The following is a 23,264-nucleotide window of genomic DNA, read 5'->3' on the forward strand; positions in this document are numbered from 1 at the left end:
CTGTTCTTCTTAACATACCCTGCAAATTTAGTGTTTCTAGCACTTAGGCAGGCTTTGCTATTAACTGCTAAAGTGGGCGGCCACTGACACATTTCCCACACTCTGAATGAGAACTTTAAAATTGATTTTCTCAAAAACTATAAGGTCTTTTTGAAAAAAAATGTATCTTGTACCCACTGTCCTCCTCCACATACCTTGCAAATCTGCTGTTTTTAGCATGTAAAGGGGGCTTTGCTGTTAACCGCTAAAGTCGGCGGCCAGTGACTTTAATGTAAATAGATGCACATTTTTTTAAAATACGCGCACATGCGTAATTACATGAGTAATTATGATTCACAATCATAGTATGCTGTATGTAACATAACTGCAATTACGTCCTTTTTTCGTGGTGCCCTTATTTGATGTATGCGGGGGTGGGGCCAAGACCAAGCTGTCTGAGCCAGTCACAGACTATACCTCTGGGGCAGTCTGTGCTGTAGGAAGTAGCTGGCGAAGGGTTGGTGAAAAGGTCTCTTCCAGCTTGTTGCCAGCACTCTTATGCCTGGTTTCCAACCAGGTGCTTTAAAATGTAATAATTTGATCTTAACTCATTAGTTAAGCAGCTTCCACACAGTAAACACATGCTCTGCCTTTGTTACGATTCCGAAAAAAAAACTAGGAAGCCATTTGTACCTGAAGTTTGTTCGGCTTTAAGGCTGAACTAGGAGCGATGGAATTAATGAATGTTGGCTCCATGTTTGTTATAGTCTCTAGGAAAATTACAGAGCGTAGTTTTGTTTCACGCGATTCATGACATCACTCTCAGAGGGCCATTAACTGTCCGATGATGTCAACACCAGAAAAAAAAAAACAGCTGAGTGTTTACGAGCTTTCTATGCTGCAAGGAACACAAACTATGAAGCAGAGTTCATCGTAGGAGCTCGCTTAGCTTACTGAACCCAAAACAGACACAAGCACATTCAATTCCAGATCAACTATTTTCCCTTAAAGTGGATCCGAGATGAACTTTTACACATTGCATAAATGGGTTCCTTTCCTATTGTTTATAGGGCATTCCTCAAGCCAAATATACTTTTTTGTTTTTGTTTTAATACTGTAATTCCCTATAAACTAAACAAGCCACACCCACAGGTATTCAGAGAGCCAAGGCACTTTCAGACAGTAGCAAGGGCTTATGGGAGCTCAGTCTGGGCAGGAGGAGGGGGAGGTATTACTAGCCAGAGATTTCAGAGGCAGAGGGGAGGAGGTAGGAGGAGGGGGGATTAGGTTTTTATGCTCAAGATGCAGATAAGCTTACCTATGTGTAATGTTTACAAACAATATGGCTGCTGTCATTGTATCACAGGAAGAAATAATCATATTCTATTAAAGCTGTTTGCAGGTAGATTTGCTGTGTAAACTATCTAAACTTTAGATAAGATATATAGACAAGTTACTTGTTATAGTTAGTTTTTCATCTCGGATCCGCTTTAAAGATTATACACACATCAGCATTTTTGAGGACCAAACACAAACATATTGAAATTCCTGTTTTAGTTAGTTATCCTTTCTTTTCTGTTGGAACTGTACTCTAAGGCCAGTTTTACACCTGGACATTGCATTGCAGTTTGATGACCCACCCTCATCACATTGCACCACGATGCAAAAAACGTCATTCATATGTGCGCTGACAGGGTCATATGCATAGTACTGCCCCCTCCGCGAGCCCTTCCCCGACGTCACCGCCCCTCGCCCAGTGACATATTTCCTGCTGGACAGGAAGTACGTCACTGGGATTCCTGAGTTTCTCTGCAGTGACACTTCCACGATGCAGTAAGTGTACTAGGCCCCATTGCCTTGCATTGTTGGTGCCTTACCCTGCAGTAAAACAGGATACCGCAACATACACTTGAAAGGCAAGTGTAAAAGGGGCCTCAATCAACAACTAAGAACCATTGATATCTTTTGATTTAGAATATGCTGAGTCCAATATGTTTTCTTTCTCTCTATCAATGTTGAATTTGAATTGCTGAATCTTATTCTAAAATTGAGACGGTTCATACTGGTAATTTAGGTCATGATTTGTTTTATTTGTTTTATATAGTGTTGGACAATCTTATATAGTTTAATCCTGTAGTTATCAAGAACTGACCATTTAAAATGTATATGTTATTGCAGAATACTATGCAGTGGCGTACCTAGGGTATTAAATGTTAACCCCCCCCCCCAAAAAAAAGGTAAAAGGCATGGTGCCCCAATATATATATGTATATATTGTTATTAAAAAAAAATATATATATATATATATATATATATATATATATATATATATATATATATATATATATATATATTTAGTATATGCACCCAATATAGGTAGCCTGGTATAGGTGTCCCCAGTATAGGTTGCTTGGTATAGTTGCCACGAGCTGGTATAGTCACCTGCCTTGGCGCAACGAGGATCTGTAATCTTCACTCTGTCCCACAGTCTCTCTATCTCCTCTCTGACTCCTCCTGCGGCGCAATAATGAGAGGCGCCACTAGAGGGCACTATAGAGAGGAGACAGGATGAGGATGACAGATTCTCGCGGTGGTAAGACAGGTAACTATACCAGCTTGCTTGCGTCCAGGCACAGCTCTGCATATTGCTGGGCGAGGGGAGGCACAGGTGAACCTCAAACTTGGCCCGTTCCTGGTAGCACCGCTCTCTCCTTTAACACCTGGGGTGGACCGCATCAGCCTCTACCCCATCAGGACGCTAGGGATACTATGTAATATACAGTATATGTCAAATTAGGAGCTATACATGTCTTATGTTATGCATGTTTAACTAAAACTTTTTGAAAATAAAAAAGTGGCCATTTCTTAAAGGATCACTCTGCACAGAATTGTCATTTGGTTATATTCAGTAAAATCACATAAAGAGAGCAGCTCGGCATAAAACAGAGGCACATTAGTAATAATGATTTAAGACCTTTCTTTTATAAAATTTACTCAGAGAAAAACTCAATTCACCTGGGTGCCCTGAAGCCTTTTAAATACAACTGTATAGTTTACATATACAGTATATTAAAAAAAAAAACCTGCAGCCGTCGTGAGATTGGTTCACCTAAGCTCTCTTGTTACTTCCTGTGGAGCTGCATGCTTTTCAGACATGAGAACTGAAAGGCTGCCTGATGCTGAGTTTGCAGGGTGCGATCACAATAGAGGAGATGGTCTGTACTCTGTAAGTTCCAATGAAAGTGAATAGAAATGGCTTGAGGTCAAAGACTCACATGACATGACTTCCTTCAGCGAGAACAGCATCTATTCAGAGTTTAAACAAATCAGAAGTCCAGGTTCCCGGATGAAGAAGTGATATGAAATCTGTGTGCGCTAAACACACACAGACAATTGCAGGCAGAAAACACTCCACTATAGATGCTCCTCAACCCCAGCTATAGGTAGCCTGGAGATGGAGGAGCGTTCCGTAGTGTGTTATTAATTGTTAATCAAATACACGCAAGGATTTAAAAAAACACAAAAACAAAAAAGAAAGTAAAGTTAGTATAGTGTATAATGTGCCTGCCTCTGGGGGGACTGCCCCTGATATAAGTCCTCGGACTGCATCCTTTATCTTCCCGTGGCAAACACCGGGGGTTGTCTAAGGTGGCAAATGGACTGCATGTGCCTCCGTCAGGTTTCTGTGTGCCAGTGACATCACAACGCCTTTTGCATATCCCTGCCTTTGTCAGAAATGCGTTGTGATGTCACTGGCACACGGCAACCTGATGGAGGCATCTTCAGTCCATTTGCCACCTTGGACGACCACCCCTGTTGGCCAAGGGCGACAGGGGAGGCACAGGCTGCCACCTGAGGAGGTAGTATTATGGGCAAGTCCCCTCGAAAGGTTCAGTATACACTACTTTACAGAAGTCCAGATTCCCAGGTGAGAGGAGCTCTTAACATTTACACTGGGTGATTGCCCCTTCATAGGCTTTCTGGAGAGCTACAACTTCCCCGGGAAGCATACTGTCCCCACATATAGACTAGCAACCTCAGTTTGGGAGGCTACAAAAAAACAGGCAAAACTTACAGATCATCACACTGGTGAGTGGTGGGAAAGACCACAAATAGTCACCCTTGAAACCCTTGTTCAAAGTATTATTCTATCCTTCTAAAAGGTCCAAGGTAAATATAATATTTATAGATAACGAGGTATGCCTTTGACTGGAGTATTTAAATTCCTTCTTTCTACTATTTCTCCACTAAATCTCAGGACCCTACTGGAATTACCTCATCCATTCCTACTCTAAAGACTCCTCAACCCCTGCTGTGTTCAAATGGTCAGCATGTCTACCCAACCTGACTAGCGTGGATTCTGGGGACATCTGGGAAATCTCTTCCCAGGTGTCCATCTCACCCAACGATAAATTAACAAAATTATGTCTCCTGTATCAAGTTGATAGAAGAGCTCTTATGTGATGTGGCCCTAATGCTAGGTACACACTGAGATTTTCTGGCAGATTTACTGTCAGATTGATTATTTCCAACATATCGGATCTGATTTCCGATCAATTTCCGATCATTTTCCAATCAATTTCCAATAGAAGTGTATGGACAACAGTCAAAAATAGATCGGAAAATGATTGGAAATTGATCGTAAATCAGATCGGACATGTTGGGAATAATCGATCTGACAGTAAATCTGCCAGAAAATCTCATAGTGTGTACCTAGCATAAGTCTAACTGTGCACACTATTCACGATGGGGTGATGATTACCTTCATAAGTTTTGGGAATGCCTAGAGGTAACTTATTATTATTATTGCTTTATAAAGCACCAGTAGTTGTGTGACTGCACTCTCCGTTAATGGCTTAGAAGTCGATGTGCCCGGCCAGCGATCCGGCAGCACTCCGGATCAATCAGTAGTACAGGAAACAAGAAGCCGGCACCATCTATTTCTTCTGCTCTTTTTTATTGCATTAAAGCATTCATATATTCCAGCAAAAGTAGTGCAACGTTTCAAGGCTACACGCCTCTTTATCAAGCTTAGCTGGATATGACAATAACATTACAAGCATGCCAGATATTTATACTAATCATGGGTGGCAGCAGCCAATAAAATTCAAATATACTCACACCAATCATAATAGCCCTGAAATCGCGGACCTGATGGGGCTAGCAGCAATGGTGTTTCCCATCAGGTCCGCGAACACTAGGCTTCTTGTTTCCTGCTTTATAAAGCACCAACATATTCCGTGGTGATGTATATAGTAAGAAACAAACATGGGGTACATAATAATACAGACAATGGGATACACACAATATAGACACTGGTATATAATGCAGAATGGGTAGACAAAGTCATTCCAGTGACAAATGTAACAAGATAAACAAAATATACAGCAAATTCCAAAGTACAAAAGGATGAGAGAGCCCTACCCTTGTGAGCTTACACTCTAAAGGAATAGGGAGGAAACCAAAAGGTCGAGTTGTATACAATATGTATAGCTAGAGGCAGTTCGTCTTTAATTTCATAATTAGTAAGGTAAGCAGGGCCGGTTCTAGTAACAGTGGGGCCCTGGGGCAGAATAAATCCGGGGTCCCCCAATAGACAAAAAAGCAGCATTAGGGGCCCTGTTTTGCAACAAATTTCCCTCCTGAGTCAGCTGCTGACCCTCCCTCACAATCACCACTCAACTTAAATGTGTTCCCTGGGACAGAGTCTTTGGCAGTGTAGCTTCTCACCTGCCCCCCAGCACAGATGAGACGCTACTCTACAAAAGACTCTGCAGAGTCCCCAGGGAGCAATAGTTATGATGGGGATACACCTTGGGGGCCCCTACAGGCTCTGGGGCAATTGCCCCCTTTGCCACTATGGTAGCGCCGGCCCTGAGTAAGGAGTACAACTTAGCCAGTGGTCGAAGGGAGAATGGCCTAAGTTTGAGGGAGAACTTAAAGATTCCAAAGTTTGGAGAGTGATGGATGTATTTTGGAAGGAGATTCCAGAGTAGGGGTGAGGCAGCATGTGAAAAATCCTCTGTACCTGAATACAAGGACAAGGAGATGATTCAAGAGGAGGACAGAAGAAGGCCGTGTGCAGATCTGAGATTGCGGTTGGGGGTGGTATCTGGAAACTAGTAAGGATATGTACAAAGGAGAGAGATTGTCGAGAGCTTTGGAGGTTAGGGTTACGAGTTTTGGATCCTCTGGTTAATTGATAGCTAACAAAAGGTGAAGGTTGTGAGGTTCTGGACATCAGTCATGGATTTATGTTGGCTCATGTCCTGCTTGTTGACCCCGGTTCTCCCTCTCCTTCAATGCTGCCCACTTGGCGAATAAAATGAGGAGAAATGGTCCCCCACACCGAGGAAATTCCTCAAAAAAGCCTGCATCTTTGCTTGTAAGTCAATTTTAATAAGGTGGATGGATTCAAACTGCCCCCAGCATTGACATCTGGAAAAAAGGCTTATGAATAACATTATGGTGATGAAAAATATAACTTACAAAAACAAAGGTTGCGTGACCAAATTTAATAACATATAGCAGCTCTGGTACGATCATCCAAACACTTTGTATGAGGAAACAGACCCAGAAAACTCCAGAGCAGTGAGATAATCGTGTACTAAATGTAGCAAACAAATACGACAATAAGAGTAGTCAGACTTACTTGCCTTTGACTTACTCAGGCAAGAAAGTTTCATTTTCTTTTTATTGATTTAATACTTTATATTACAATCTGATCATCCAGCCTCTATAGTGAACCCAAATATTACTAAATTTTGCAGGCCGATCGACATTTCGATTTGATCATTTTATCTAACCTGAAGAGAATCGATGCCACAATGTGGCTGCCTGATCTAACTTTCAATTGATTTCCAGCTGAAATCAGTTGAAAGGATCAGTCGGGCATGATGGAAAATCTTGTTGACAAGGGCTCGATTGGGTGCGGGGTGGTAAAAGTGTTCGATTTCCCAATGTCCGACGGACTCTCTGTCTGGAGTGGAGTCCCCCCCAAAGTGTATGTTTTCCTGACTCCCGCCTGTAGCGAGTGTAGAAGGATCACCTGACTGCTGCCTGGAGGGACTCCTCCAGTGTCCAGTGTCACTGCGAGGCCTGTACCACATGACACCAGTACATGTATTGACATCACTACATGCGCCGGTGTCAGGTGGTACTAGTGCTCCCCAGTGGACTGGTGACAGGTGAGCATTCAACACTTGCCAAGGGCACAGGGGGAATTAAAGATACATACACTGGGGTGGGGATGGGGGGTGACTACACAGGTAGCGGTGTGGCGCTAGGATGCTTTTCAATAGATTTCATGCTGAAATCTATTGGAAATCTGTCTGCAGTGGGTGGGCAGGGAATAGAACCCTCTCTGATAAGATTCCATCAGAGAGAGATCTATCTGATGGTCGATCTGGTGTTAGATCGAGAGGTGTATGGGCACGTTCAGGATTACAGATGTAGTATGTACCTGTGAATCTATTTTTTAGAAGAAAGCAACCTGCGGCTTTATACTGTATGCAACCCAACTTTTCATCACTCTGCAATTTAAAAAGTACCCAAAAGTAGGTGAAAAGGTACTGTCAAAATTATTCTGAGTATTTTCTTGCTTGTTGGTGGCTTAAAACAGTGGGTACTGTAAAAAGAATTTGAATTCCATGTTGTGAACATAAGGTTCTTTCTTTGGAGCTGCGACCATCATCAACATCAAGGCCGAGTGGGGAAGGTACTTTAGGTACTTTCCCACATGCCACATAAACTGGGTGCCTATTACGCAACCCCTACTTGTGAGTACAATATCACTTACAGTAGAAGTGTAGTTATTGTCTATAACTGGATCCTAAAAAAGGATCTCCAGCAGCAAGTTAAAATCCAGCACCCTTCCAGTACAGATATATAGTTACCTTCGCTGCCTTGTCCATTGAAGCCGTCCCGAAGACCCCGCATCACCGGACTTCCGGTACGTGGCTCCGCCTCCCCAAAAAAAACCGCCAACATGTTTACTGGAGTAAAAATATTGGCGTTTTTCCCCAAGTAGAAAGGTGAGGCAGGGCCACATGCCAGAAGTTGGGTGATGCCGAGTCATCGGTACGGCTTTGAGGGACAAGGCAGTGCAGGTACCTATAACTTTCTTTTACAGGAATTGTATTTGATTGAACTTGGGGGCAGGAGATCCGCTTTATTAAACTACACCAAATTCGGGCTCCCAGATGTTCCTGTATTTTATTATTTGTTTTGTGCCCATTTTATTGATAAGATGTGAACTATCACCAAGAAGAAAACCTAAGAGAAAAAGTTAATTGGATCAAGCCCATAGAGGGCTTATTTTTCCCTTTCCAGAAAACTGATATCCACTTTCAGGAACTTGATATTTTCAGATGTATTCTTTGGATCTCCCTGAACTTTCCAGTTATAATCTGTACATTGCGTTTTAAGATGCTTTATTCACAGCGCTCTCATTTCAGCCACTCACCGATGCTCCGGGCCCCGCCTCCGGTTCACTTCTGGAATTTCCGACTTTAATGTCGGAAAACTGCCCTCCCTCCCACTGACGTCAGCAGGAGTGTATTGCGCAGACCCAGTATGGTCTGTGCCTGCGCAGTATGCTCCTGGTGACGTCAGCAGGAGCTAGGACAAAACCGTGCAGGCACAGTGGTTTTCCAACTTTAAAGTTGGAAATTCCAGAAGTGAACCAGAGGTGGGGACCAGAGCATCGGTGAGTGGCTGTGTTGGCACAGGATGTCTGCAGGGGACCATTAGAAGCCCCGGGTAAGTTCAACTCATTTTCCGCTAGCGCTATCTGAATTTCTTTATCATTTTCCCCTGACCCCCCTACAGTAGTCCTTTAAAGACTGTTGAAAAAAATAGTCAGCGCTGGAGGGGAACATCTCCTCAGAGGGCTCGGTAGCCTGGCCAGTGATAGTAGTAAGATCATTCTCAGCAGGATCACTAGAGAATGGCCAGGAAGTCCATCACTTGTCAGTTGTTATTGGAACTGGCTTTCTGTAGTGCTGGTTTTCACTGAGATAAGAGCTGTGTCTTTTGTATCCGTCTGCCAAGTTGGAGATTCTCTTATGTGTGAACACACGTGTGGACCCATGTGCACACTACACAGAGGCATGACTACAATTCACAGCAAACCACTTACGGCTTCCCAGCCCTCGGCAGATATAGGCAATTACTAATACATATTGCTAAACTAGGAGCCTATATACGTATTGCTAAACTGGGAGCCTATGCGTGATTAACTACCACCACACAGGTAGGAGCTAGTGATGAACGTAATCAGCTAATTACAATTATGCCTAATTACGATTTGTAAATTAAATTGATTTAGTGTAATCACTCATAATTTCATGGACATTTTTGCATAATTTTGGGCCAACTTTAGCAGTGAATACATTTTTTAACTTGTACCCACTAATCTTAACATATGGAGCCATTTTGGTGTCAATAGCATGTATCGGGGACAGACATGATGCCTCAAGGGACGGTTTTAGGGCTGAGGTATGTACAGATGCATACATTCTTGATTCTGAGAATGTCAAAAATCTAGCAAGGGTATGGCAGCCCCTGACCTTTCCCAATGCATCGCTAGCAGTTCCAGAATGCCAGATCTTTCTGGTCAAGTACAGGCCAAGGCCATTGTTCTCCTACTCAACCCTCCTGCTCTGTTGTGTGCCACAGCATTGAACTTTTGCACAATATTCTAATTTTTACAGTTTCACCTGTATTTCAACTGTGCATTTGGAAGACACACTGTCCAGCAGATTCTAGATTCCGAAAATGCCATTGCCAAGGCAAAGTTGGCTATTTATTTTTTTACATCCTCTCAAAACCTAGTTTCCACAGTTTAGTTTTGCATATATTTTTGTGAACCTGTAAGAAAAAACATTTGAGTTTTTGTGAGCATAGCCAAAGTTCTTTGTGAAAATGTTTCAAAACTTAATTGTATATCTCTTGTCCATTTTTGCAAAAAACAAAAACTAAAAAAAAAAAAATATGAAAACGTAGTATCCTGCTGAATGTCCACACAAATATGCGGTCCTGATGGGGCTCATTAGAGTCCTGCCAATGATACCACTCAGCTCTGCCGGGGTGTAAAGTCTTCTCATCTGTTAGCTGGGATAATATTCTCTACAGGATTGCAAGGCCCATTAGAACCCTTGGAATATACAAAACAAGAAGGGGACTTATATACAATTCAGATATAGTCAGCAGTATCTACCTGGCTCTTGTGCCTATTGACAACGAATAAAAAAGAATATAGCTGGAGTTAGGCTTTAAAGCGGGAGAGAGGTTAGAATCTCATTTGGGTCTTTATATCTCTCCATGTATGCATTGTGGAGATTTTACTTTCATTTTTTATCCCTGGGACCTGCATGAACCTCCAGAGTCTTAGCAAGAATCCGGGGCGGATCTCTGGAAAGCCCACAAATGCCCAGGTATTGGGCATCTGCTGGTCAAAAAAAGGGGCGGTTGACCAATGACCATGGAAGAAGGGTTGCTGCATATGGCAGAGGAGGCTGCAAAAGGACAAATGGGGCTGCAAATGGGGAGTAGCACATGGTTGCTGTCCAAGGGAGCTGTATATAAAAGAGAAGATCCATAATACTTGGATATTATGCATGGAGGAGTGGGATATACATAGAAGGAAGGGGGGGGCAGTTGCTTGCACTTTAAAAAGGTGTCTACAAGTATGTTGGCCTAGGGTTGAAACAAGTATAATTTCAGTCTTGGTGAGAGTTATGGTGGTCCTAGGGCAGGAAATGAGGAACAACAATATTTTGATAAATGTTAGAACATCTCAGTCTTGTGAATAAAGGTTTCATTTCTTGCTGTGTCTTTCCCTTCTGGAGAAGTTTACCTCACTTCCTCTCACTACAGGAAGTAAGGGAAATTCTCCCAGATACGGATAGAGTGTAATTAAGTTTCCAAAGTGGTCCTCCTAATCTCTGTTCAGGTTATCCACACCAAGAAATAAAATGTAATAAAAATAAAAAAAAAACCTAAAGTTGCGTTTCGAAAAGGGGTAACCTTTTTATCGCCTTGAGACATTAAATTTCTGGCACAGAAAAAAAATTAAATTAAACAGGAAATAATCTTTCATATGAACACAGCTCTCTTGCTTACAGAATCTGTCTCATGACAAAGAATGAAACAAATAGTTACGAAGTTACCCCTCCCTTCATCCATCATTTTTCCCCCCTGGGGAGCAAGATGATGGTTTTCAAAAAAAGGTCACGTTTTTCGAAGTTGGAATGTTCCTTGGTTCTCCTGCCATATTTTAACAGGATAGGAAGCAGCTTTAGGGTTCCAAGTTACATTTCCCTACAAAACAGCACTAGCGTGCGCTCATTCCGCTTGGACGGCTCTCGTCATGTAAATCAAGCTGGAGCAGTATTTTGGTAGGGTTGGATTTACATAGGGATATCATCCTTGGATATTTAACAAGTCTTAAGAAAACAAATCTAGCAAGCCACCGTTAGGAAGAGATTAATGGGGCTGTTGTCTCTTATTGCAGGATACTGGCCAGATGCCACAGAAGTAAACACACATTGTGATAGGACTGGACATTCAGCTCGGTAGAATCTTGTCCTATACGGCTCCTGCTTGTTTTGGATAGTTCAAGCATCCGTTAACCTCCATGTGTTTTTACTGAATTGTTCCCTATTAACTCAGCAGATGAAAATGTATAGCTGAGTCTCCTTCTGAACATTTGTGAAACAGACTGTAGGTAGGTCATACTAAATGAAAAACTATTCAGACTCGAGTCCATTGTCCTATATGCAATCACTAGTGCCAGTGTACATACCTGACTGAGCGTGGAGGAGGACCCATATGGGTTGCCCTACTTCCATGGGTGGGGCATCTTCACACTTGGAGGTGTTTGTGAACTTTACCAATAGTACACACCTTAGAAGCTAAGGCAGATGGTCTATGGTATCTTCCAGGTTACAATCCAACATTCAAACTCAATGGACATGCTAAGCTGAGTCTTTATCTCTAATAAGCACCATTCCAGTAAGGGTGTAGTACCTACAGACCTGTTCCCAGTAACTATGCATGAGCTTTGTTAAACACCAGTCACTGGGAGGTGGAGTGGACTCACCCAAGATGTGGAGTCTAAGCAGACACCCAGTTTTGAATTTGATGAGAAGAAGGGGCAAGTCTAGTCAGGGCTGGTGGCAGACAAACAGGGTCAGTCAACAGACTGGGGTCAGAACTGATGGCAGACGAGTGTTGTCAACACTAGGCAGGGAGCAGGGTTGTCAGAAGACACACAAAGACAAGGTACAAGAAGAGGTGACAAGAGGAGTCAGGAACAGTCTAGAGTCCGTTAGAGAACAGAAGATAAATAGAGATCAAACAATTCTGTTTGAGGAACAGAAGACTATTGAGGGATTAACTTAGGGAAATACATGATAGCATCTGCTGCTTTTAGGATGGAGTTTATACACCTTTCCATGCCTGTGTAGACCTAAAGGAATGCTCCAGCACATGTGAACATGTTATGTGAACACCAAAGTTCACATGTAAACGTTCCTTGATGGACCCACATTGGGTGCTGGTGATAACATGCACCATAACACGCACAAGTGCAAATACTCCATCACAACTCTAGTGTCAAAACCTGCCATGGGCACTGGCACAGATACATGCATGCAACCAGGGCAGTAGACAGCACTGGAAGTATTATTACAGGCCTACTGGGTCTAGGTATAGCAAAGTAAGCCATCTGTGAAATGTAGCAGGCAAGGCCCATGTGATGGGGATTTGGCGATTTAGGAAAGTCCTAAATAACCAAACTAAGAAACAAAATTGTGGTTAATGCAGCAGTGGTGGGGGATACACACGTTCAAAGGCCAGCAGGCAGTCCAGAGGTCTGGTGTGGGACTAAGGTTCACAGTTCAACAGCAGTACATAAGTCAGGGGGCAGCTGGCAAGGTTTAGATGCCAACACACAGTGCGGGATAAAAACAGGCAGGTTGAGGATTAAGGGTTAAGGCAAATTAGAGGGAGAATGATGCAAAATAAACCACTAAATCTGTTAATCAACACTGTAGCTGAATTAAAAGTTTTCCTGCATGCCTGCCATGTGTGCCGAATAAAGATAAGCTTTAAATGCAAGGTTTGATATTGATTTGCTTTTGATTTGGTCACCCCTTTGCACATCCCTTTTCACTAAGTATGGTCTGTGTAAAATGAGCACAGCTACCTTGTTTGTAGGTGCATAACTAGAGGGGAGCAGTTCCTGCGATCACAGGGGAACCAGAGCTGTGGGGGAGGGAGCCTTTTTCTAACCTTCTCTTCCTCTAATACAGGGTACTATACTTCAGATCTGGTGTTTTTGTGGCTACACTTGTTATGGGTGTGAAGTTTATGATGGCCAAACTTAAGCGGTTTATTTTGTGATCCTTGTGAGATCGCCCCCAAGGCCGTGAAGGGCATGAAGTGGGGTGTGAACATTGGGTGAGCCCCATCATAGTTTTGCTGGGGGCCCACATGAGATGTAGATAAGCCACTGCTTCTGGGAGACATGTTGGTTAGGCTTCAAACGGCGCCAAAATGGGCGTGGCCAAGCATACTGTGGGCGTGGTCATGGGTGGGGCCAAATATACATGACCTTAGCAGAGATGTAAAAGGTCTGCCGGGGAAGTTTGAGCTCTGCCGTAGTGTATCCCCCCAAAAATAGATGTAATCTGACAGCATTTCCCCCAAAAGACACGTAATCTGGCAAAAGTTCCTCCAAAATACAGATAATATGGCAGTAGCAGTTCCCCCAACATACACATAATTTGGAAGTAGTTCCCGAAAATACGCGAAACCTGGCAGCGGATCACCCAAAATACATGTAACACCCAAAATACATGTAATCTGGCAGCAATGGTCCCCCAAACATACACAATCTGGCAGCAGTTCCCGAAAATACATGTAATCTGGCAACATTCGTTCCCCTAACATACACATAATCTGGCAGCTGTTCCCCAAAATACACTTAATCTGTTAACAGCGGTTCCTCAAAAATGCAAATAATCTAAAGCAGTTCCCCCAAAATAGGTACCCCCCAGCGTAGGTAGCCAGGTCTATAGGTGTCCCCAGTATACGTAGCCATATAGTTGTCCCCAGAATAGGTAGCCAGGTGTATAATGTCCCCAGAATAGGTAACCAGGTGTATAGATGCCCCCAGAAAAGGTGGCCAGGTGTATATATGTCCATGGATTACTCCCACCAACAGATAAAAATAAAGAATTGATTTTTGATGCCTGGCAGTTACACTTTAAGGTGGCTTGAGAAAGAAGATGGAGGAGTAAGTGGGAAATGGGGGGACCCTCCTGAACCGCCTAGACCATTATTGACTCAGGTGATATAATATTAATAAGCACACTGGATTAAAGGTGTACTGAAAGGAGGGAGGGGAAGATAGAGGGATACTTAGGGATCCCCAATTGCTTAGGAGATAGTGTTACTCTGTATAGTAGGGGGAGGGGGTGACCCAATGACGGGACTTACACTTTTCATGTTAGATTACGTGTTAATAACAGGGAGTTAATCTATGACTGTATCCATTTGTATTCTTAAAATTAAAAAGAAAGTATCTTTAAAAAAGAAAGAAAAGATGATGGCAGACTGAGAATGGGTGACAAAGGCGCTTTTTTATGTTATCATTGGACACTCATCCACATGGGTGTTCAAAACAAATGAATGTTGACATAAGTAGTTGAAATACAGTCCAGATCCTCTTCTTTACGTCAACGATTGGGGCTTCGAGGAGCCTCCCGCCCTTAGAAGCTGTGCAGGACGATAGGGACCGGCTTCAAGAAAATGAGTCATGGTTGCCTCTGAGCCAGGACAATTAAACCTATTGTCAAAAACATGACCCATAACACTCTCTCCGGCACATCAGCCCACACCGGGATCCCGGGGGTCACTGCTGACATTTTGCAGCTAACAATTTCATTGTTAGATTGCACAAGCCAATCCTGCGTTCTCTCAACTAAAATTAGATTACAAGGGAAACAAAAGGGAAACTTCTCCTCGGTTTAATGACTGGTCTAGATTTCATGTTACTAAAAACTCAAAAAAGATTACCGGTGTCAGTCCAGAGAGCCTATGATCACTCATTTCCCCGAATAATAGGAATTAAGGCAGATTATAATGTATAGGTGGAATTAGCATGTGAAGGTTTGGCTGATGTACAGTGGCAAATTAAAGAGGGTCTGTGCTCTAGGAAGGTCAAAAAGAATAACTGCATTTTTAAAGGGAAGGTATAGTGATTTCTCGGTGTTGTATTTATTTCATCAATGTATGTCTTTCCCCAGAGTCCACGGTGGCTTGGCAGGGGTGAGCCATTTTTCAGCTTTGCCCTGCGCCCGAATTTCCCTGCGCCTTAATTACATGGATGCAAAACAGGGGGCAGAATGAAGACTCATTCCTCAGAGAGCTTGAGCTGGAAATGATGACATTTGCTGAGATCAGCGATAAGCAAGCTTCTCCTGCTATTTGCAGTGAAAATAACTTTACATAAAGATAATGTGTGGGAATGCTTGCCTTTTAAATATTCTTTTATGTATCTGAAGGTAAGTGTAGTTGATTAAATTTTACTTTTGGGCGTATAATATCACTTTAGATGAAATGAGTCCTGTGTGTCTTTTGTAAATACAATGTCATTTTTCACGTTTAAAGCTTAAAGAGAACCTGTATTGAGTAAAAATATTTAAAATAAACACATGAGGTAACTTCAAATGAACATTACATAGTTGCCTTGCCATCAGTTCCTCTCAGAAGCTCACCATTTTCTTCTGACAATTATCCCTTCCAGTTCTGACAATATTTTGTCAGATCTGAAATATATCAGTTGCTGTCAGTAAAATATCAGTTGCTGTCAGTTATAGCTGAGAGGAAAACTGTTGTACCAGGTAATGTCCATGTTTCCCTATGGCTCAAGTGGGCGATGTTACAGTTTAACTGTGTGCTGACCAGAAAGCTGTTATGGGTAATGGCCATTTTCAAAATGGAGGACAGAAAATTCCCTTGATCACAGTGAACAAACAGGACGCGGAACAGGAGAAAGACACTAAGGAGTAGACTACATGGAAGGTAAGTATGACTTGTGTATGCTTATTTTCACTTTTAATTTTCAGTTCAGGTTTTCTTTAAAGGCAATCTTAAAGGAGTCATCAAGCAAGTAATATTACCCAGAGAACTATTTACCCGGGGCTTCCTCCAGCCCCTGGTATATCCTTTGCTGCAGCTCCGCTCTCCGTCACTGGCTCCTGGTCCCCGACGATGCACAGGATGACTTCCAGGTCGTCCTCTACTGCGCCCGTGCTACCGCCGCTGTCAATCACCTCTATGTGGTCCGGAGCGTACTGCACAGACGCAGTAGTTCTGGGCCTGTGCAGTACGTTCTGGACCACGTGGAGGTGATTGACAGCGCCGCTCGCACAGGCGAGGTAGAGGACATGTGGCGAGGCACCGTCGGGGACCGGGAAACCAGCGGCAGAGCTGCAACGGGGGCATAGCAGCTACCAGGGGCAGGAGGAAGCCCCAGGTAAGTAGTTTTTTGGGTACTATTACTTGCATGATGACTCCTTTAAGTCAAATTAAAAAAAGATTTTAACTTTCCTGGGACTTCTTTCAGCCCCTGGACTCCTACTGTGCCACGACATCCTCCTGATCCTCTCCAGGCAGCAGTCGGCATCTACTGCGCACCCGTTAGCTTGAGCCACGTGCACCCGTGTCAAGCTCCCGGAGCCTGAAACTTTCTGCGCTTGCGCAGTACACGTAATTCGCTACTGTGCATGTGCAGAACGCAGCTTTACGAAGGTCGCCGCCACTGCGCAGAGGGGATCAGGAGGACGTCGTGAAGCCCCAGGTAAATAAAAATATTTTTTTAATTTGACTTAAAGAGACACTGAAGTGAAAAAAAAATATGATATAATGAATTGGTTGTGTACTATGAATAATTACTAGAAGATTAGCAAAGAAAATATTCTCATATTTTTATTTTCAGGTATATAGTGTGTTTTCTAACATTGCATCATTCTCTAATATGTGCAGATTACACAACACTCAGCATTCAAAATGATTCTTTCAGAGCAGTCTGTGAACTAATGACCTCTCCTCTAGCAGATAAAAAGAAAACTGTTCACTTATAGTTGAGATAATAAAAGTCAGAAGACAGCCCTCTCCACGACTTTGAAAGTCGTAGAGATTAATGGCTTTTTGCATAGAGATAACAACTGTAGTTTCTTAACTCTTCCTGTACTGGAAAGAATTACACTGATGTATCTGATCTTAATGTTTTATTTCTTAGCTGTACTACACATACAAATCGTAATATCATAATTTTTTTTTCGCTTCAGTGTCTCTTTAAGGTTCCATTTAATTAGCTATATAGCACGGTGGCATAGTGGTTAGCGCTCTTGCCTTGCATCGCTGGGTCCCCGGTTCAAATCCCAGCCAGGTCAAAATCTGCAAGGAGTTTGTATGTTCTCCCCGTGTCTGCGTGGGTTTCATCCGGGCACTCCGGTTTCCTCCCACACCCTAAAAACATACAGATAAGTTAATTGGCTTCCCCCTAAAATTGGCCCTACACTAAAATATACATGCACTACACAATACATACATAGTCATATGACTATGGTAGGGACTAGATTGTGAGCTCCTTTGGGGGACAGTTAGTGACAAGACTATATATACTCTGTACAGCGCTGCGGAAGATGTCGGCGCTATATAAACAGAGGCGTATCTAGAGGGGTACAGGCATGGCTCATGCCATGGGCGCCACAGCACCATGGGTGCCATGCCTGCCCCTGTACTGCACCCCATGCCTGCCCCTGTACCTCCCTGTCACTCAGGCCTCAGATCAGGTTAATTCTGTTACCTAGGAAACATGGCTAGTTAATTTATGCATGTAGGGCACACTTGGCTTAGTGATAGAAAAGAGGACAGAGTGGAAATAAGAAGAGATATTTCCAAAAAGTAACTTAAGCAATATTCCGAGCCAAAAACGCAAGCAACCATATCACATTTACATGAGAAGCAATACTGTTTTTAGAGACGAAGGGGGCTCTGAATGGGGTGAGGGGTCGCAATTTCAGTGTTTGCCGTAGGCTCTATATTACCCAGATACGCCCCTGCATATAAATGCTAAATAATAATAATAATAACTTTGTCTCTGTAATGCCCCATTCCTCAAATATTCCCACTTCCTTCCCGTAGGTTCATAGATTGGCAGCAAGTCTACAAGCAGGAAGTGGGTATATCTAAGGAATGGTACTTCACAGAGATAAATTAAAGGTAAATTTGCCACTCTGAAGAGTTTGCTCACACTTCAGAGTAAAAGCCTTAAAAAAAAGATATCTAGAGCTCAGGTATACTTTGAGGTTGAGCATCCCTATTTCATTGGAGAACATTATGGAAACAAGAAATAAAAACAAAGAGCTACAGATAGGCAACGCCCTTCATAAAAGCCTAAGAAAAGAATTCTCCATTTGTGAGTGACGTATCTGTTCGCAGGATCTAAGCAAATAGAAGTGTTTTAGGACTCCTGAGTGAGGACATTAGATGGGATATTTGCACAGCGTTAGCTTTTGGCTGTCATACAGTCAATTCACAGCCAGCCTAAACACAACAAAGACAAAGACCAACTGCAAAAAAAAATAGTACAATCTGTTGTGTCATCAAATAAACCAGAGAGGATGTAAAAAGGTTGAACTGTACACTTTAATGACTTCTGGAACAGAGCAGGAAGGAAATGTCCTCAGCACTGGGGATGGTAAGAATTATTAAAGCCATTAGTATCAAACTCATTTATTTAGACATAGCCTGAAGTGGACTACCTAATATGGCTATAAGGACATATATTCTCGCCTCTGTATCAGAGCATACAAGGCAATGCTGAGCCTTTTGGTTCTTGCAAGTGTTTGTGTAGCGTTACTCTGTTTTTCCAACGCAATGACAATACAAGGCAGTGGGACCTAGTACACTTACCGCGTCGGGCCAAAAGTTCCCGATCAGCCGCCAACCTGCCCCAAAATCAACACCGTGTAACCGTCAGACTAAATAAATGGATGGCCTGTGTGATCACAAACTGGTAAGGGTGAAACTAACATGACACTTACTAAGCTCTGGTAGGGTGGTGTTCTTGCTCCCCCTACTTCCATGCAGCCAGTGCTTCCAGGTTACCACCTCCCTCGGTGCCACAGCCACAGGGCCAGTTCTAGACTTTGTGCTGCCTAAGGCAAACTTCTGAGATTGCGTCAGGCCTCCCCCCCCCCCCCCCCCAATTGAAAAGATTGCATGGCACCCGACAATTTGCACTGAGCGGTATAGCTGTGGAGAACCCCCCAAAAAACACCCTTAGTATAGGTAGGTAGGCAGGTATAGGTGCCCCCAGTATTGGTAGCTGGGTACAGTTGCCACCAGTATAGGTTAGCCAGGTACAGTTGCCCCCAGTATAGGTTGGCCAGGCACTCTCTTCACTTCCTGTTTCTGCCTGGTGCTGTCCCCAGACTTCTGCAACCTGAGGAAGTCACCTCACTTGGCATCATGGGTGGACTGGGCCTGCACAGGCAGGTTGTGAGGGACGGAGGCAGAGCCGGCCGAGAGTGAGTGACAGCCAGGCACAAGGAAAGCAGCCTATTAAAAGATGCTGGCTGCCATTTAGGCTTGCCTTTCTGTCACCCGGGGCACCCTGCGGAAACATTCAGGGCACTGCTTTGGGCAATCTGTGTCCTGACAACCAGGGCATCGTGGGCGGAGATTCAGAGAAGTGCTCTGAATTTCTTGCTCTAACGACGCTCCTGGTTTATCTCATCAGTTTATATTCACCTCAAATTCCCTATAAACTAATATGCTCCAAATGTAAAGAGTATAATAAGTTCAAAAACAGAAAGCAATGCTGCTACTGCTGATGAAAGATAACAAAACGGTAACCCCAGTGTCGGAAACCCAGAGTGTCCACCAGGTGTTGAGCCCTCTTTTTTTAAGAGCTTTGAAATCCAGAGATGTTAGGCTCAGAGACGTGTCCAGAGGAGGTCATCCTATTTCTGAGGAGGGTTTGTAAAGTCTTATGGAGGGAGAGAGGGTTCCCCAATGGGCTTACCTGCAGCTGAGAAGCTTTATGGTTTTGTTTTCCCGAAAATTTTATTTATCGAGAAAATGAACATATTTTGAGTTTAAGTTGTTGTCCTCTCCACCCCGTAGACATACTGTTACTTGGATGAATAAAGCTTTGCTTTATCTCAAAGTACCTGATAGGCTTCCATATCAGGATGAATTGGACCAGGTGTTAGGTAAAAAATTGACATCTGAGCAGTGGGACCGCATCCTGATGAACTCTCACAAGAGTTCAGCTTGCGTTGGTACACAGGAGTTAAATTATAAAATTATCTCCCTTTGGTACAACACACCTAAGAAGATACACCAGATGGGTCTCTCTGACAATGACAGCTGTTGGACATGTGGGGGTTCCGGTGGTGATCTTTCCATGTTTCCTGGGCTTGTCCTAAAATCCAGGATAAGCCCAGAAGGAGCAGGAAGGTTCATTACTGGGTGAGAAAAATCTCCAACATCGACGTTCCTTTTGCTCCTGAAACGTACCTGCTTCATGAGGTTTCCCTTTCCTTTAAAGTGAAGCTGAAGTAAGTTTTAAACAAACTGTTTCACTTACCTGGGGCTTCTGCAAGACCCTACGCCGGCCCTCCACGAGCCTCCATTCTCCCGCCGCCAGCTAGTTTCAGTTTCGCTGCCGGGCCACTGCGCCTGTGCGACTCTGGCTACGTGTATCCTTCTTCGTGTTCCAGTCTGCAATAGTGCTATTGCAGATGGGAACGCATAAAAAGGATACGCTTGGTAGGGCTGCGCAGGCCTCGACCTACAAGTCGAGGAACAAAACGGAGCGGTGGGAGAACGGAGGATCGCAAATGTTCTGCGCGCGACAGGGAAGCTGCTGGGGGCTTGCGGAAGCCCCAGGTAAGTGAAACAGTTTGTTTTAAAATTTACTTCAGTTCCGCTTTAAGTCGTACAAAAGATGCGTGCTCACACATCTCATTAAAGCTGCTAAAGCAGTTTTCCCCTGCCTTTGGAAATCAGATAAAACTCCCACGTTAACTCGGGCGGTGCTGGGAAAGGGTTAATCATACTGTGGATATGGAGGAGATTGGATTTATATGTCAGAGTTTGGGCTCTTTGGTATGACTTTCGTGATTCACAGGAATACAAATCTACATTTCAGATACAGTGGGATGCGAACGTTTGGGCAACCTTGTTAATCGTCATGATTTTCCTGTATAAATCGTTGGTTGTTATGATAAAAAATGTCAGTTAAATATATCATATAGGAGACACACATATACACCAATATTTGAGAAGTGAAATGAAGTTTATTGGACTTACAGAAAGTGTGCAATAATTGTTTAAATAAAAATATAATATCATATATCATAAATTTGGGCACCACAAAAAACAAAATGAAATCAATACTTAGTAGATCCTCCTTTTGCAGAATTTACAGCCTCTAAATGCTTTCTGTAGGTTCCAATGAGAGTGTGGAATCTGGTTAAAGGCAGTTTGGGCCATTCCTCTTCACAAAACATCTCTAGTTCATTCAGGTTTGAAGGCTTCTGAGTTCTGAGCATGGACAGTTCTCTTTAACTCACACCACAGATTTTCAATTATATTCAGGTCTGGGGACTGAGATGGCAATTCCAGAACGTTGTACTTGTTCCTCTGCATGAATGCCTTAGTGGATTTTGAGCACTGTTTAGGGTTGTTGTCTTGTTGAAAGATCCAGCCCCGGCGCAGCTTCAGCTTTGTCACTGATTCCTGGACGTTGGTCTCCAGAATCTGCTGACACTGAGTGGAATCCATGTGTCACTCAACTTTTACAAGATTCCCAGTCCCTGCACTGGCCACACAGCCCCACAGCATGATGGAACCACCACCATATTTTACTGTAAGTAGCAAGTAGCAACACCACCTGTTATGCCCAAGTAACTCAATTTTAGTTTTATCAGTCCACAGCACCAAATTCCAAAATTAAGCTGGCTTGTCTAAATGTGCTTTAGCATACCTCAAGCGGCTCGGTTTGTGCTATGGGCGGAGAGAAAAGGCTTCCTCTGCATCACTCTCGCATACAGCATCTCCTTGTGTAAAGTGCGCCCAATGGTTGAATGATGCACAGTGACTCCATCTGCAGCAAAATGATGTTGTAGGTCTTTGGTGCTGGTCTGTGTGTTGACTCTGACTGTTCTCACCTTTTATTGTTTCTTTTTATTCGAGATTTTTCTTGGTCTGCCACTTCGAGCCTTAACTTCAACTGAGACTGTGGTCTTCCATTTCCTCAATATGTTCCTAAATGTGGAAACAGACAGCTGAAATCTCTGAGACAGCTTCCTGTATCCTTCCCCTAAACCATGATGGTGAACAACCTTTGTCTTTAGGTAATTTGAGAGTTGTTTTGAAACCCTAATGTTGCTTCTCTTCAGAGAAATTTAAAAAAGGAAGAAACTTACAATTGACCCCCTTAAATACTCTTTCTCATAATTGGATTCACCTGTGTATGTAGGTCAGGGGTCACTGAGCTTACCAAGCCAATTTGAGTTCCAATATTAGTTCTAAAGGTTTTGGAATCAATAAAATGACAAAGCCCAAATTTATATACCTGTTTAATTTTGTTTAAAAAAATTATTGCGCACTTTCTATAAATCCAATAAACTTCATTTCACTTCTCAAATATCACTGTGTGTCTCCTATATGATATATTTAACTGACATTTTTTATCATAACAACCAACGATTTATACAGGAAAATCATGACGATTAACAAAGTTGCCAAAACTTTCGCATCCCACTGTATATATATATATATATATTATTTTTTTCATTTAAATCTGCTAAAGGCATATGAAAATGTGGCAGGACTCAAGCAATTAATAGAACATTAGTATCTTTTTAAACCTGGTACACACTTTCATTTTCATTATGTTTGGCCAATCACTGACCAATTTTACCACCTCCATGTAGTATGAGGGTAATGCTCGAGAATGAAGCAAGAATGATTGGCAGCTGCTGTGCACACATAACAATCGTCGGCTGAAATGGTTGTTATCAGCTGTTGTTGGTTATCATGTGTGTATGTAGCTTTACTGCTTTTTACCTGTACTGTGCTGCTTGCCACAGCTATTATCATTGTCTGTAACTTTATTTATTGTCCAGCCATAATACAGTATATACATTCAATAAATATAAATAACTAGCTGATTACCCGGCATTGCTCGGGTATGT

General features: G+C 42.9%; 1 long non-coding RNA gene across 2 annotated transcripts in view; it reads right to left on the reverse strand.

The window, feature by feature from the left end:
• The window catches only part of LOC137570990 (uncharacterized), a 354,595-nt gene that overhangs the window by 18,144 nt on the left and 313,187 nt on the right, over positions 1 to 23,264 (reverse strand). Inside the window, exon 3 of one of the 2 annotated variants that reach the window (XR_011031270.1) lies at positions 17,339 to 17,520. The exons of the other annotated variant lie outside the window; for it this stretch is intronic. This is a non-coding gene — a long non-coding RNA (uncharacterized lncRNA). Of the gene's footprint in view, positions 1 to 17,338; positions 17,521 to 23,264 lie in introns of those variants that run through there. 2 annotated transcript variants of the gene reach the window in all.

Source organism: Hyperolius riggenbachi, chromosome 4 (assembly GCF_040937935.1).
Source record: "Hyperolius riggenbachi isolate aHypRig1 chromosome 4, aHypRig1.pri, whole genome shotgun sequence".
Classification (NCBI taxonomy): domain Eukaryota; kingdom Metazoa; phylum Chordata; class Amphibia; order Anura; family Hyperoliidae; genus Hyperolius; species Hyperolius riggenbachi.